This window comes from Equus przewalskii, chromosome X, assembly GCF_037783145.1.
Source record: "Equus przewalskii isolate Varuska chromosome X, EquPr2, whole genome shotgun sequence".
NCBI classification, from domain to species: Eukaryota; Metazoa; Chordata; class Mammalia; order Perissodactyla; family Equidae; genus Equus; species Equus przewalskii.
The window spans coordinates 74,977,755-74,995,329 of record NC_091863.1 but is presented as its reverse complement, the minus strand read 5'-3'; the positions used below and the strand labels follow the sequence as shown (position 1 = coordinate 74,995,329).

Sequence of the window (17,575 nt, the reverse complement as noted above, 5' to 3'; positions counted from 1 at the left end):
ATGTGTGTTTTTGAATACTGATCTGGAAATTGTCTCAAGTTATTCCTGAGAAATTTAGGCTTGAAACCTCACGATTGTTTTGCGTGCTTCTGTTTCACACATGCCCCAACGGAATCAGTTACTAAGCCTGTTCTAATATTTCCTTTATACTAACTCTCAAGTCCATTCCTTTCCTTCAAGGCACATAGACTTTAGAGTCTGACTGCCTGAATTTGAATTCCAACTTGGCCATCTGCTAATTGCGTAACCCCGGGCAAATACTTAACCTTTCTAAATCTCAGTTTGTCTGTAAGATGCTTATAATAATGTTTGCTTCATAAGGTGGTTGTACTTCTGTATATCCCACAGAATGTAGCCAGGTATTTACTCTGCACAAATTTGTTAGATGAATGAGTGCCTCTCTCTCAAGTTTTTAAAAATGACTCATCCTAATTTAGCACTGTGACCCCGGGATTACTAACCAATGTCATTAAAGATTTTTACTATTCAGCCTTAAATGCTGTCCTGGTTTGGTATAATATTCTGCATGGCTTGCAATTTGTCTTTTTTCCTATTTTTTATTTTTTTATTTTTTCCTTTTTCTTCCCAAAGCCCCTCCGGTACATAGTTGTATATTCTTCTTTGTGGGTCCTTCTAGTTGTGGTATGTGGGACGCTGCCTCAGAGTGGTTTGATGAGCAGTGCCATGTCCACACCCAGGATTTGAACGAACGAAGCACTGGGCTACCTGCAGCAGAGCGGGTGAACTTAACCACTCGGCCACAGGGCCAGCCCCTCTTTTTTCCTATTTTAACAGAGTCAACAGAACCATCACAGCTGCAGTTATTTTTATTGCATACTTACCAGGTGTCCAGCACAGGGTTAGACACTATGTGGAATATGGAAGAAGTAGATGCTGCAGTCCCTGCACTTAATGAGCCCAGCATCTAGTTAGAGAGGCAGGAAGCACGTCATACATGCGTAAATTGTTTAAATAACAAAACTAAAATGTCTGAAGGATACACAAGACACTGTTAGCAGTAGTTACTTGAGAGGAAGGAGGAGTTTTCTATTTGTGGATACTCTTTGTCATACATTGTTGTTATTACTGCTTCTGTACTATTTATTATTATTTTAATGAAATTGATGTAAAAACATCAAATTCAGTAATAGAATATATAAAAATGAAGTTTATAGATAAATTCTATTTTTTTAACATGGAATATAGGTGCATTTTCAAGGCGGGAGCGAGCTTCATTCACTCATTATTTATGTGGAAAATATTTGTGGAGCACTTCTTTAATACCATGAATGGGGCTAGATTTTGGAGATGAAAAGTGGAAAAAGATCCTGACTTTGCCCTAAGAAAACCCGGTAGTGGGACAGGAAGACAAGCAAACAAATACAGTAAAATTAGATAGGGGCTATAATTAAGGTATGCACATGGTGTGCGTGGGAACACACATGAGCAGAGATAGAACTTGAGAGTCTTACTCATTAAATTGCTTAGCGTTCTGTGCTGGGCTCTGTACTGAATCAAGAGATTCTTGTAGGAGTACGTTGGAGAAAAGCAGTGCAAGATGCTTTGATGTAGCTTGGAAAGTCTGCATAAGCAAACAAGACATATTTCATCTTTCCTTATTTAGTCTGCATCACTATTTGTCTTAAAAAATAATAGCCCAGTTCTAGTATGCCCAGAATGTTTTGTTTTGAGCTAGTTACTTCTCTCTCTCGTTGACCAGTTCACCTGATCACCAGAGCATTTTCTTCTAAGTCTTACAGCTGACTCTCCCCAAAGTCCCTCTTATTAACTAATTTGCCTCTGGAGAAGATGAAATACATAGATGTTCCAAATTCCAGAGAGAGAAATTGGGTTTGTCTCATATCCTGGCTAATTTTGTTGACAGCTGTTTCAACAAAAATGTTGGTATGATAAAAAATTAAGTCCTAACCAAGGACTTACTTATTTTAGTCAGTATCCAGTACAACAAATTTGTTGCAGTGTGTTGCCACAAGATTTAACCTAGATGAATTGCAGTCATTTCTCCATATGTTTTCTCTAAATATCTAGATATAGATATTGAAAAAGTCTGTTTTATGTTAGCTTAATCTACTCATAAACTAGTTTGGTTTGACCTACTTGTGCTGAAGGAATAACTATGAATTTTCTGGAATAAATACCTGTGAAGAAAGGATATCTGAGATTTTCAAAACCTAGTCACAATTCCCCTCTGAAAGTGTACATTGCACATAATTACCAGAATATTATATTTTGAAGCAGAAGAAGATATACAAGGTATTTCAATTACGTAGTGGTTCAACATTGAAAATGAAGGTTCTAGTGGTTATTTAGTGAGAAATTACACAGAGGATGATAGTTAAAACCTGAAATCAATTGATTCAGTTTAATCATCAGCTTGAATAAGTTGTTCTTATTGGTGGTGATCTTCTGCACTCTTTTCTACTGGAGTAAGACCAACATGCAAAGGTTTAGTTTATGGAATAAAATAGATAAGAATTTATCAAAACTGGTTTTAAGTGTACAATGAATTGTTGATAGACTTCAAGACAAATCTGGAAGTCTTCTGTTGACATAAATTGCAGAGCAAGATTTGTGGTTCTGTACATTTTATGCATGTGTTCAGAGTTCATTAAATCTTCATCAGTGCTGTTACCTACAGTATAGGTAAACTAAAATTTCTAGAGAGAAATTCCAACCTTGGGAACAGAAACTTTATCATAATAGATCTGTGGTGCCCACTCTTGAGGATGGGAAAATGTCTCAAGTCTTGGCAAGGATGTGAAGAAATTGGAACCCTTGCACACTGTTGGTGGAAATGCAAAATGGTACAGCTGCTATGGAAAACAGTATGGAGGTTCCTCAAAAAGTTAAAAAGAGAACTACTATATAATCCAGCAATCACACTTCTGGGTATTTATTCAAAAGAATTGAAATCAGGATCAGACATATTTGCATTCCCATGTTCATTGCAACCCTTTTCACAATAACTAAGATGTGGAAACAACCTAAATGTCCATGAACAGATGAGTGGATAAAGAGGATGTGGTATATACATACAATGGAATATTATTCAGCCTTAAAAAAGAAGGAAATCCCACTATATGTAATAACATGGATGAAACTTGAGGACATGCTAAGTAAAATAAGCCAGTTGTTGAGGAAAAATACTATGTGATTCCACTTATATGAAGTTTTTAAAATCATCAAACTCCCAGAACCAGAGAGTAGAATGGTGATTGTCACAGGCTGGGGAAAATGGGAAATGGGGAGTTGCTAATCAACAGGTATAAATTTTCAGTTATGAAAGATGAACAGGTTCTAGAGATCTGCTATATTTAAGAATACTGTATTGTACACTTAATCTGTTAAAAGGGTAACACTCATTTTAAGAACATTCTTACCACAATAAAACAAAATTTTTCAAAAAGGTAGAGGGCCGGCCTGGTGGCATAGTTGTTAAATTCACGCGCTCCACTTCGACACCTCAGGGTTCATGGGTTCAGAGCCCAGGCACAGACCTATTCTCTGCTCATCAAGCCGTGCTGTGGCGTTGTCCCACATACAAAATAAGAGGACGATTGGCAAAGATGTTAGCTCAGCGACAATCTTCCTCAAGCAAAAAGAGGAAGATTGACAACAGATGTTAGCTTAGGGCCAATCTTACTCCCCTCACAAAAAAAGGTAGAGGAAGGCAAGTTTTATTCAGAGTCCATTATAACACCTTTCTATTTAATCAAGGTTAATGCTCTCAATTTTTTATCCTAAAAATATGTGAATTCTCTTCTAGATATGATAATATATTAGGTATTTTTTTCTTGTTTCATATGCTAATCTTGTTTTAAAACTCAAAACTTATTTTTTCCTATTTTATTGAGATATAATTGATGTATAGCATTGTATTAGTTTTAGATGTACAATACAATGATTTGATATATGTATATATTGTAGAGTGATGACCACCATAAGTTTTGTTAACATCCATTACCTCATATAGTTACAAAATCTTTTTTTCTTTTAAGATTAACTCTCATAGCAACTTTCAAATATACAATACAGCATTGTTAACTGTAGTCACCATGCTGTACATTATATCCACAGCACTCATTTATCTTATAACTGGAAGTTCATACCTTTTGGCCACCTTCACTCAAGCTGCTTCTTGACTTGGAGAGGGCCTTATAATGGGCCAGAAAATTTAGAAATCTTTCTGGCAAGAAATGAAAAATTCTGTAACCAAACTGTTACATTCAAAGTCTTTTAAAATTCTGAATACAAATATCTAAGCAAGAAGAATATGCACACAGTAACATCTGTCATTTTGGTTTCAAAGAGCTGAACACCTACATTTCCATAACACACTCCTCTGAAATAATTTGGACTCTGCTTAACAGCACATGCATTACATAGTTGCCCATAATTCTTTTTATGTTGCTAGAGCACAAGTTTGCTGAATACTGTGTGACATTAAACTGTTAAGAGTTATTTACATTTCCCTGCATCATATATGAATTTTAGGTTGAGGAAGTTGACTTTAGTATGTTTAAATTATATATATATATATGTATATATATATATACATATATATATATAAACTGAGTCCAAATTCCATTGCTAAGAGAATAAGTTATTAATAAAAATCTTTGTAATAGGAAGTTGTATATTCAGACGAGATGTTACATCAAATCTGTGAATTTAGAAAAGAAAAACCTATTTTGAAATCAGATTTGAAAGTTCATTTCTTTAAAGTTTTGTCTTTAAAAACGTATATAAGATTTTAATATTACACTGAAATAATTAACTAAATTCTATGACAGATATATTGAACAGTTAGTATAACCCATACATTTACTTCTATTCAAAAGGTATTTATTATGTATTGTCTAATATGTGCTTATCTAACATTCATGGAGCACTTCCTATGTGTCAAGTTCTGTGCTAAATGCTTAGCACTTCAGCACTTAGCACTTCACATACTGTGTTAGTTAAATGGGATCTACTGTGACACTGTGAGTAGAAATAAGAATAGGAGGCACGGATGGACTCAATGTGCCGGAAATTGTTCTTCATTTTCTATAAAAACAATCTCTGCTTCTTAGTCTCCATTTCATTGGGATAGTGGAAATTTAAACTCTCATGTTTAGGGTTCCCTCCCCTATGGGGTTTATGTCACACTTTCAGGGTCTTATAATGTACCAATATTTCAGGTGAGAAGCTCTGGTCCTCAGATATCTGACCGTACAGATACCACTGGGATGCCCATTATCCCAGCCTGAGTGACTCTTAGGGATGGGGACAAACAGATGACTTTGTGCCAAATCTGGACACAAGAATCCTTGCTGAGGCTTGACTTCGTGGGTCTGACACACACCCCGTAGCCATTCCTCTCTAGGACTTGTTACTTCTTTGACACCGATGATAGGAAGCCGAACTCAGAGAACCTCGGGCATCTTTCCCTCTCCTCCTCCAGATGTTAGGAGTTTTTTTCCCCCCAGGTGTGTAGGTGTATGGCCAGACTTCAGAGGAACCCAGGAGTCTCATTTGTTCAGAATGATATAGTAGCCAGGTACTCAGGCCCTGGAAACAGATAAGATCTAAGTTCACATTCCCAACTCCACCATTTACTGGCCGTATGACATTGGGTAAGTGATCCACCTCTCTGGATCCTCATCTTTAAATTGTAGGTTTTAAAAAATGCCTATCTCATAGGCCTGTTGTAAGGATAATCTGAGATAATGCACATATATAAGAGGCCTGTTGAAGGTGATATTTAGCAAATGGTAGCTATTCTAAGAAATAAAAAGTAACTTCACCTCAAAAGATTGAAGGCCTCAAAATAGACCGTGTCTGATTTTGCTAAAGACTTTGAAGGACTATAATGAGCTGGAAGTACTATTGAAAATAAGTTAAAGGCCCTGATCCTTTTTTACATTGCTTTTAAATTAGTGCTCTTTAGATAGTACAAATTACTCGATCCTCTTAGCTCAGTGATTAATTCTGCCTTCTGATTGGTGCAGGCCTGCCTGGCTGATGATAAAATCTTTAAGTTTGGAACTCCTCTGGTCTTTAAGAAGGGTTCTTATAGATTAACCAGGCTGCAAGAAATTGTCCTCCATTAACATGCTTGAAACAAAATATGTGCTTGTTAATGGGATTACTAGATTATGGATATCTGTAATAAAAAAATTCAGCAAAGGTGGAATGGATGTAATATGCATCTTTCTGGTACACTTTTACACAGGCTAGAAAGAGGCTATAAATATTAAATCATTAAAGAAAGATGTACTTGTGTGATTGTGTGCAAAGGCTAAGGGTTTGGAGATTCAGTGGAGGCTGCCTCTCTTAGTACTGAACAAAAAACAGGCCAGGGATGATTTTCTTTTCTGAGAGTTATACATAAGGTTATGTTTCAACCCTCTTTGAATATACATGTTTCTTAATGTATATTTGAAGAAGCCATATGCCTAGAGGCATGTTAATAAGGCTGTAAGCCCACCTATACATTCTAAATCCAAGCCAAATATCACTGAAGCAATATTTCCATATAAATAGAATACCAGAGTAGTGAGGTCAGTTACTACTGAGTACCATGTTGGCGGTTTATTTCAAAGATAGTAATCTTGTCGTTAGGAACACTAATGTTAAGTGTGTTAATGTGCTGATGACTTAAATCTTAAAAAACCTATTGTTAATTGTTAAAATCAATTTACTTGGCCAAAAATCTGTGAAAGATTGAGATGGGTTAAGATATAACCATATTTATTTATTGTTTCGCATTCCTACATATAGTCTTGAGTTTTGGCTGTTCAAAGTGAGGGACGGGAGGGAAAGAAGGGTAAGCTGCTGTTAATAAAGGGATCTTCAGAGGATGAGGAGTCCTGTCCGGTCCTTCACATCCTTTCAGATGCTTTCACTAACACTTCAGAATCTCAGCACTTTTCTAATAGATGATTTTTGGGAAGGGCATGGCCAAGAGAAGAGGGATGGTGTGAAGATGAGAAGAAATGAGTAAATATATTTTATGGATAATTAAAGCCTTTTGTTTTCCTTGGGGTGCTGTTCTAAACAAAAATAAGCTTATGAGAAACTTGAGCATTAGGTCACCCAGATATATGTTTTCCAAAGCACTCTCTGTACAACTTGTATTACCTTACCCCTCGTATTTGTTCTCTATCTTTCCTATGAAGATCCATGAGGCTTATTCATTGTAACATTCCCACATCCTACAACACGGCCTGAGATCTAGTAGGTGGTTACAAAGGAAAGTGAACTTTGGATAAGCTAATTAAGAAAGCTCATGGATTAATCACAAAGCAATTCTTTAATTATTGTGTATTAATTCTCCTGAATTTGGAGTTTATAACCCATCCCAGATCAAGCAATTTCACTAACATAGCATCATAGAAGTCCCTTTCCTGTATTTTTTAAGTAAAAATGGCTAATTTAATAAAAGTAACAACAACAATGGTGAAGCACTTTACATAAATCATCTCATTTGATGCTCGCAACAACCCTGGTAGGAATGTACAGTTATCTCAATTTGAGAGATGAGGAAATTGAGGCTTAGAGAAGGTGAGTTCCCACAATTAGATTGCAGAACAGCAGACACTGAGCACTAAATCAGGACATCAACCTGATTCACTTTCTTCATGTGACAGCTCATCCTGTGTTTGAAGACCACTGTCCCAGCTTTCTTAACCCCCAAGTCTTTTTTATTCTCTTATGTATTTTCTATTTCCAAACCATAAGCCTCAATAATTAAAATGCTTCTAATGCCACAAAAAGAACTGTAGAAGAATTTTATAGCACCTTTATTCATAGAAACCAAAATATGGCAATAGCCCAGGTGTCCATCGATTGGACAATGGATAAACAAACTGTGGTGCATTCATATAATGAACTACTGCTCAGCAATAAAAAGGCATGCATTACTGATAGACACAGTATAGATGAATAGTAGAAACGTTATGCTGAGTGAACTAAGCCTTACACAAAAGAGTACATACTGCATGAATCCATTAATTTGAAGTCATAGAAAAGGCAACACTAATCTGGTGGAAATAAACCAGAACAGTAGTTGCCGCTGGGGGTTGGAGGTGGGGGCTTTATTGGAAACAGACATGAGGGAACCTTCTAGAGTGATGGTAATGTTCTGTATCATGAGAGGGGCTTGGTTTACACAGGTGTATGCTTTTTTTTGACAGGGAAGTATGGAATAGTACACAAGATTTGTGCATTTCATCGTATGCGAATTTTAAGTCATAAGAAAAAAGAACTATAAACAAATACTGAACTCTGGTTAATGTTCTGTGTGATGGAGTATTTTGGGAAAGTGTACTGATATCTACAACTTTGAAATACATAAAAATAAGATGGAATGATGGATGAATAGAAGGATAAGTTAGTGAACAGATATGGATTAAAGCAAGTATAATAAAATGTTAATTGTAGAACCTGGATGGTGGCTATGTTGGTATTCACTGTAAAATTAAACTTTTATGTATGAAAATTTCTGTTAAAAAAATTGAGGAAAAATGCTTCTAATGTATAACTTAAGAACAAAATAAAACTCCCCAAAGCCATTTCACAACCTAAAACCATAAGCAGTAGTTAAGTACGTGAGCTCAAGAGTTAACCAGACTTGAAGTCAATTCTTAGTTCTGTCACTTTCAAGCTGTATGACCATGGGAAAGTGAGTTGATTTTCTTGAACCTCCACTTCCTTATTTATAAAATGATGATAATGAGATATGATCTAATATAAATAAGTCACTTAGTAGTGGCCTGGTATTCTATTATTCTATTAAGTGTATATCTGACTATAAAGTAAAAGTATGTATTTATCTCTACCCATGAAATGTATGAGTAGTGAGGGAGGGTACAGAGAACTGTGAATAAACCTAGAATAAATAGATCTACCAATAATAGACATAGATAGTGACATCCAATGAAGGAAGGTTCAGATGAGTGTTTTAATAAGATTTATTATCCAAATCTTAGAAAAGAGCTGCCTGTACAGATTTGACCCACCATATCTTGGAGAGCTTACTAGTTATCTATGAAATGGTAGTGAGGAAAAATGAAAAATGAAGTTAATATCACTGAGGTAGGACATTTGGTGACCAGAACTTAATGAGCACAGGAAATGAGCTGGATGTGAAGAAGTTTAAAAAAAAAAAAAAGGACTAGCTCTCTGACACAGTTAAGCCTGGCTCCCTATTTTTCTGCAGTTTTGGCAAGATAGCAACTGGTTTGAGTGTGTTCTCTGAAAGATAAAAAGTGAAAGAAGTTCCTGCGATACTGCTACATTTTCCCAAATGACTCCTTTTCTATGGGATGACGGGCAATGAATCCTCTGGGAATTTTAGAAGGGAAGAAAGTCTTCGTGTCTTCCAGCACCTGAGTTCAGGAACAAGTGAGAGAGATGGAGAGCGAAGTGTCTATGTTATTCACAGCAAACGCTGGAAGACAGAACATGGCTTATATGTGCAGCCATAATGAACTTCTTAATATTTTACTCTTGAGGAAGATAGACTTACTGACTCAAGCACTGGCACAGCGGGACAACTGCAGGTGCGCACAAAGTATACCAGAGTGCACCTCTGCAGAAAACAGGACCCCAGAAAGCATTGAGCCAAGCATGTTCAGTTCCTTGTCTTCAACCCACCTATCAGGGAGGTTGCTCCACCTCTCCTAGGAGGAGTGAGTGAAGAGTGTGCTTTCATATGTTTCCCTCCAGGGGAACGGAGTGGAAAGTTCCTGCCTTCTATGGACCTATGAGGCATTGGGAATAAGGGTTCCATTTGCAGCTCTTTCTGGTGAGTCTTGATTTGATTGTGTGCTCCTCTGCTCCAGATCATTGGCCAGGGTTCAAGTCACATATACCCTGGACATGGAGTAAGTGCTTCTTAAGTGATTAGTTTATCTTTAAAAACACCCATATGTAAGATATTTGTTTTGCCCATTTCACAAATGAGGTATTAAAAGTTGAGATTCACTGAACCATTTATTGAGTGGCAGGATTAGAACAGACTCCTGGGTAAGGCTTTTATGCAAGTTCATGAATTATGTCATTTATTCAACTTGGCACCGCCTCATTCACTCAATTTACCACAGATTTTTTCACTTATTCATTTATGTATTAATCACTTTTTATGTATCAGATATGGTACTAAATACTACATTTATTTCGGTATATATTTCAATGCAGAGATCTGTTGTATTAATGTTTGTGCCTTGAATATAGGTTATCAGTTCCCAATACTTAATGAGTTAAACTGTGCTTTGATTTCACAGATATGATTTCATACTGTAAACTGAGATTTCACACTGGTGATTTTTTATTTTCACACTTCTGGGGAATGGAAACATCAAGATATAAAAATAACAAATTATATTTTAGAAAAATTGGACAAGACAGAAAAGAAAAACTCCTTCCTATCAGTTATCTCCCATGACCAGTGTTATTCTTTTGATGTAATTCTTTCAGAAAACTAACATTGTTGGGTTTCTCCTAGGTACCAGGCCCTGTGTGAATCCCTTTCATATTTTATTTAATTCATCCTTGTAATAATCTCCATGCTGAGCAAAACTTTATTTCAATTCTGAAAATTAATTGTAAATTTAAAGGAGAAAGAAGGAAATTTATGCTGATTGTTTTCCACGGAGGCAGACTAAATAGCTGTTAAATGACAACTTCTCTCTAGTGAAAATACAGCCACATTTCCTGAAAAAGGAACATTGTATTTTGACTTTACTTCCCATTAACTGTTTAATCCATGGCAGCCTGGCCTCTTCCACCATTAGTCTACTAAAGCTACTCTTGGAAATGTCACCAATGACTCAGAAGCACCAAATCCCATAGGCAGTTTCCTGTATTTATTTTACTTGACTGCTGGTCTATGGAAATTGAAACCCTTAATCCTTCCTTCCTTGAAATTCTTGTCCTGCATTGGTTTAGATGAAAGGAATCGCTCCTACTTCTTCTACCTGTCTGGCTGCTTGTTATTAGAATTTTTTGGTGGTTTACTTTCTCTCTACCTTGGTTCCTAAATATTAGTATTTCTCAAGATTGTTACTAGGCTACTTTTCATCAAGTATATTCTTATGAGCTAGCTCATCCATATACCTAGCATAATTTGTAACTTAAAGGCTAATGACTCCCAAGTCTAGACCCATCTTCAAAGAGAATATATATTTGTAAGTGTTACAAAATTATTTGTTCATTGTAAAAAACTGGAAAATAAATATAGAAAGAAGAAAAAATCATCCCATCAGCTAGAGGTAACCACTGTTACTTTTTGGTGTTTTATTTTTTAAAATTCTTTGTCACTGTTTTTACATAATTCTTAATCATACTGTTTATATATTATTTTCATCAGCAAAAACTGGCTGGCTTGCTCTTGTTTTGAAGTTCTAGTACAGAGTTACGTTCAAATAAATGTTAAAGTAGATATTTCTAGGTCGTCTTCAAGGAGTGTTAGAGTCCAATCCACAGCACAGCTTCTGAAATTCCTCTTTAGGTCTCTTCCTTCTCAGTGCGCTCCACTGCTCTCCCTTTTCTTCTTCCTCTTTCGTACCAGGCAGCTCACAAATGACCCTTTGCCCAAATGATCTCCACATAGCAGTCCCTCTTGCACTGTTTTCCTATTTTTCTACAAATAGGTAGTAGTTCTCCCAGTACCCCACCCAAGTCTTGGAAATAAAAGCCTCCAACTTGCTTTAGTACTGTCTTGCTTATTTCTCTTAACTTATATTTTAAAACATCTTCATAAACATAATTCTTGGAGCAATTTTTGTAAATTACCAAGTTAATCATGTAACTTCCCAGCTTAAAATCTCTCATTGACCACTCCATCTCCACCTCCTATTGCCTCAGTGGTAAGTTTCAAACTTCTAGCATAGAGTAGAAAGCCCTTCACAACATATACAAAATTGTGCCTAGTGCTCAGCACATGATTGCATAGTCCAGGTTACCTTTCCTCTTCATGATTTGGCCCTTGTGTATCTCTCTAGTATTGTTTTCTGTCATTCCCAACTGAACTCTGTACTCCAGTAGTTCTGAACTCTTTCAGATTTCTGACAAAATCCTATGTTTCTCTTGCCTCTAGTAGTTCTGGAATACTTTTCAGATGCTTTTCCCTTCCTTGAGTCCCACTATCCATTCCACCCTATCAACACATTCCATTAAGATTCAGTAGAAATATTAGCATCTCCAGAAAGCCTTCCTCTGTTGCTGGCTGCTTGCCATATTTATAGTGCGCTACCATGCAGTTATTGAAAGTTATGATTGTTAAGTATTGTAATAATATGAGACTTGCTTATAGTATAATGCTAAACAACAAAGAAAGCTGTATGCAGAATCGTATCAATAATATTCTAATTGTATAAAGACCAGAGAAAATGCATCAAAGTGTTATAGGAGGTTATATCTGGATAGTGTAATATTGAGTAATTTTATTTTTTCTTTATGCTTTTTACCCGTTTCCAAAATTTAGACAATGATCATGTTTTATTCTGTTAATAAAAAAAATTTATTTTAAAAAGCCTTGTACACCTCACCCAGCCAGAATATTTAGGGACTGCATCTTACTGATCTTTGTATCTCTAGCAGCAGTTAACTCAGGTCCTGGCAGAGGATAGGAACAGGAAAATTAAAAAGGAAGAGAAACTTATTTACTTTTGAGATTTGCCTAAGTAAGGTTTGCTGTGAATTTATGGTCACATAAAAGTTTGGGGTAATAAAATTAATCTCATGTGACTTCATCTGTCTGTTATTAAACTGAACTTTGGATGCTGGGAGAAGAAATTAATAAGAGGATGACCTTATGTTGAAGAATTGGTTGGCTAGAGAAAAAGAAAGCACTGCATCTTAGCTTTAAATGCAGGAAGAATGTGTTAAGGACAGTCATGTTGTGTGAGCTAAGATTAATTGGTTTCATTGACAAGACTATTGGTCTGGTCATTAATGATGGTGTTGGCTGAAAAGGAGATGACTGTCAAATTAGAGAATCATGACAGGAAAGTAGAGCCCACTTTTAAAGATGTAATCTTGTTGCTTTCATTGCTTATAGGAGAAAGCATGATTGATCATTCAGATTTAATTTTAAATCACATCGAAAATGCTTTCATTGACAGCCATTTCACACTATTAAAGCCCCATGGCATTTGTTGTACTTTGATTCCATTCCAAATTCTAAAAAAGTCATATCCTTTTTATTATTTTAATTAAAAAGTTTGTTAGACAGGTACTATATTAGCTTATCCTCACTGTAAAATATTCGGAAGTCTACAGAGTGATATGTGAAAGTCTTTTCCTACTGTCTGCCCAACCCTATCTGACCGCCTTTCCCAAATTCCTTTTTCTTTTAAGAGGTAGCCGTTGTTAAGTTTGATGTGTATTCTTCCAAACAGTTCCCTATATAATTACATAACATATATGTGCAAATCAAATATATACATTCGTCTATCTGCCTACCTACCAGCCAACCCACTCACCCTCTCTCTCTCTCTGTCACACACACACACAAATATCTGTATGTATGTGTATCTCCTCCACAAATGGGTACTTTTTGTATATGGTGTTCTGCAACTTAGTTTATGGATTTTTTTCCATGTTAATACAGACAAACAGCTCTACCTCACTTTTGAAACTACGGCCTATTAGTTCATACTATCAATGTGCCACAATATAGATATACATACATACACACGTATATATCTGTACATGCTAAAGAATAGTAATAAGAAGAACATCTATGTACTTGGTGCCCACGTTGAGAAACAGAATATTTCCATTACTGTGGAAGGCCCCTGTGGACCTATTGTATCCCCCTGCCATCTCCCACGAGGTAACCACTGCCCTGAATTTTATGTCAATTGTTCCCTCCTCTTCTTTGTAGTTTTACCACTTGTGTATATATTACAAAATAGCATGGTATTTATTCTTCCTATTTTGGGACTTTGTATAAATGGAATCATATATTATATATGGTTATATATTTCATATACATATACTTTATATATGCATATATATACTTTATGTATAAAGTACATATATATACTATATGTATAAAGTATATGCATATATGTACTTTATATATGATATATATTTTATATATATATATATATATGTAGAAAAATGTTTGTTGTAGGGAATTGACTCAGGTGATTATGGATGCTGGCAAATTCAATATCTGGAGAGCAAGCTGGCACGTTGACACACCCAGGAGAGCAGATGCTCCAGTTTGAATCTGAAGGCTCTCTGCTATCGAACCAGGAGAAGCTAATGTTGCAGGTGAAGTCCAAAGGTAGTCTGCTTGAGAATTCTCTCTTGCTTGGGGAGGTTGCTCTTACTGTTCAATTCAGGCCTTCAACTGATTGGATGGGGCTCATCCACATTATAGAGGGCACTCTGCTTTACTTAAAGTCCACCAATTTAAATGTTAATCTTATTCCAAACCAGCCTTGCAGCAACATCTGAATAATATTCGACCAATATCTGAGCACCCTATGACCCAGCCAACTTGGCATATACAGTTAAATGTCACATCTATTTATTCCTATATGGCTTGCTTTTTTGTTTTATATTATATATTTGCAATGCATCCATATTAATATATATAGAGGTGGTTTATTTTCACTATTGTATTCAAGTTTTTGAATACATGACAATTATATGTCCATATCACTGTTGATGGACATTTAGGTTGTCTCATGTATTTATTATGTGAGCAGAGCTATAGACATTTTTCTACACGTCTCTTGATGTACACGTAGAAGAGTTATTAAGGTAGACCGCAGAGAAGAAATGCCGACTTATAAGGTATGCACATATTCAACTTACTAGGTAATGCTAAACTGTGCTTTTAAAAATCAATGTTGAGGGGCTGGCCCCGTGGCCGAGTGGTTAAGTTCGCGCGCTCCGCTGCAGGCGGCCCAGTGTTTCGTTGGTTCGAATCCTGGGTGCGGACATGGCACCGCTCATCAAACCACGCTGAGGCAGTGTCCCACATACCACAACTAGAAGGACCCACAACGAAGAATATACAACTATGTACCAGGGGGGGCTTTGGGGAGAAAAAGGAAAAAATAAAATCTTTAAAAAAAAAAAAAAATCAATGTTGATATTTGGTAGGGCACACCCTTCCAACTTCTTCTTCTTCTAGATTGCCTTGAGTCTGCCTGGTCCTTTGCTCTCCCACATATTTTTGGGGCTCAGCATGTCAAGTGCCACAAAATCTCGCATTCTTCTCCCTTACAGCTTCTGAGTTCTGTTTTGCAACAGAAGATCTTTCCTATATCAAGATTATAAATAAATCTTTGCATTTTCTTCTGATACTTTTGGCTTTTTGCATTTAAGCCTTTAACCCCATCAGGGAATTATTTTTGTGGTTGGTTTAAGTTTGGGATTGATTTTTAAAAAATAGTTGTCCAACTGCCGCAATATAGTTTATTGAATACACCATAATTTCCCTACTCACATGAATAATCACTTTTATCGCTCACTAAATTCCTATGTAAAAATGAATCTGTTTTCTATTGAGCTATTTTTCTATTTTGTCCTAGTAGTATATTATTTTAATTATTAATACTTTTATTGTGTGCTTTGATCTTTGAAAGGGTTTATTAGTTTACTGTGGCCTCTGTAGTATATTACCACAAACTGGGTGGCTTCAAAACAGAAACTTATTCTCTTACAGTTCTGGAGGCCAGAAATCCAAAATCAAGGTATTGGCAGACTCACACTCCTGCCAAAGGCTCTAGGGGGGATTTTGTTCCTTGAATCTTCCTGCCTGTTGTGGCCTCAGGCTTCCCTTGGTGCGCGGCCGCATCACTCTAATCTCTGCTTCCATCTTCACATCGCCTTCTCTTCTGTCTCTGTAATTGTCCTCTGCCTCACTCTTTTTTTGTGTGTGTGTGAGGAAGATTGGCAATGGCTGGTAGCTCAGGGCCAATCTTCCACCATTTTGTATGTGGGATGCCACCACAGCATGGCTTGATAAGTGGTGTGTAGGTCCGTGCCTGGGATCTGAACCCATGAACCCCCGGCTGCTGAAGCACAATGTGCGAACTTAACCAGTGCACCACCGGGCCAGCCCTCTGCCTCACTCTTATAAGGTCATTTGTTATTGGATGGGCCCACCCAGATAATCCAGAATAATGTTCTCATCTCACAACCTTTAATTTAATGACATCTTCAAAGACCCGTTTTTCCAAATAATGTGGCATTTACAGGTTCTGGGGATTAGGATGTGGACATATCTTTTGGGGAGTCACCATTCAACCTACTACAATGGAGAACATGCCTGCTGTTGTTTTTCAAAATTTTCTTGTGTATTTTTTGTTCATTTTCTCTCCTGGATAAATTTTAAAATAAATTTGTGAAGTTAAAAGATTCACATTGATATTTGTAACATCAGTGGTTGTAATGGAATTTAATTTAAAGAATAATTTGGAAGATTCACCTTCTTTATAGTACTAAATCTTCCCATCTAGTAATGTGCAATATCTATACATTTTTTCTGGAGTACTTTTCATTTGTTAGAAAAGTCCTGTTATCTTCTTGTACAATCTTACACATTTATTTTTTTAATTGAACCCTTATTTTTAAGATTATTTTAATAGTTATATGTAGATTTGTTGCTATTGAGAATGGGATCTGTTTTCATGGTGTTATCCAATTGGTGGTTGTTGGAATATAGGACAGCCATTGACTTCTTGTATTTTTTAAATTTTGTATAGTTTAAATTGCTTTTCAGCTTTTCAACTGATCTTCATGGATTTTCCAGGAAGATGATCCCAGTGTCTGCAAATAATCACGGTTTTTGTCTTACTTTCCAATATTTATACCTCACCATTTCCTTTTTCTCTTTGATTGCATTAGCTATGGCCTCCTTTACAATGTTGAATATATTGGATACGAGAAGCATCATTTTGCTGTTCTTGATGTTAATGGGAATGCTTTTAATGTATGATCATTGCTGTAGTTTTCTTTTAGATATCTTTAATCACATTTAGGAAGTACCTTTATTTTTTACTCATTTGTTTTCTTTCATGTGGTTCTTTAAAATCAGGAATTAGTATTGAATTTTATTAAATGTTGGCACCTACTGAAATGTTCATGTGAATGCTTTTCTTTAACCTTCAAATTCATTTCCTTAATGTTAAGCCACACTTGTATTCCTATGAGAAACATTTAATCATAATGGATTATTCATTATGTATTTTAAATTTCGTCATCTATGTTTCTAAATGAGGTTAAACTGTTATTTTTTTACTCCCACCATCTCTGTTCTGTTCTTTGTTTTTGTGTTCTGCTGTCCAAATTTGCCATCAGGGTGTGCTAGCCTCATAAAATGAGTTGAGTAGCTTCTCGTCTTTTTCTATGTTCTGTAATAACAGTGTCTGGGCCTGGTGTAGTTTTGAGAGGTAGATTGTTTATATTTTGACCACTTCTGCTCTAGTTATTACTATCTTCAGATTGCCTGCCTCTTAGTGAATGACTTAATTTAAATTTCCCTATAAAAATTGATTTAATCTAACATTTCAAATGGTATAAAATAACGCAGAGTTATTTT

The 17,575-nt window shown here is 36.0% G+C and overlaps 1 long non-coding RNA gene across 3 annotated transcripts in view; it reads left to right on the top strand.

Moving 5' to 3' along the window:
• LOC103559354 (uncharacterized) overlaps window positions 1–17,575 on the top strand; it is a 636,399-nt gene that overhangs the window by 14,720 nt on the left and 604,104 nt on the right. The window lies entirely within an intron of this gene.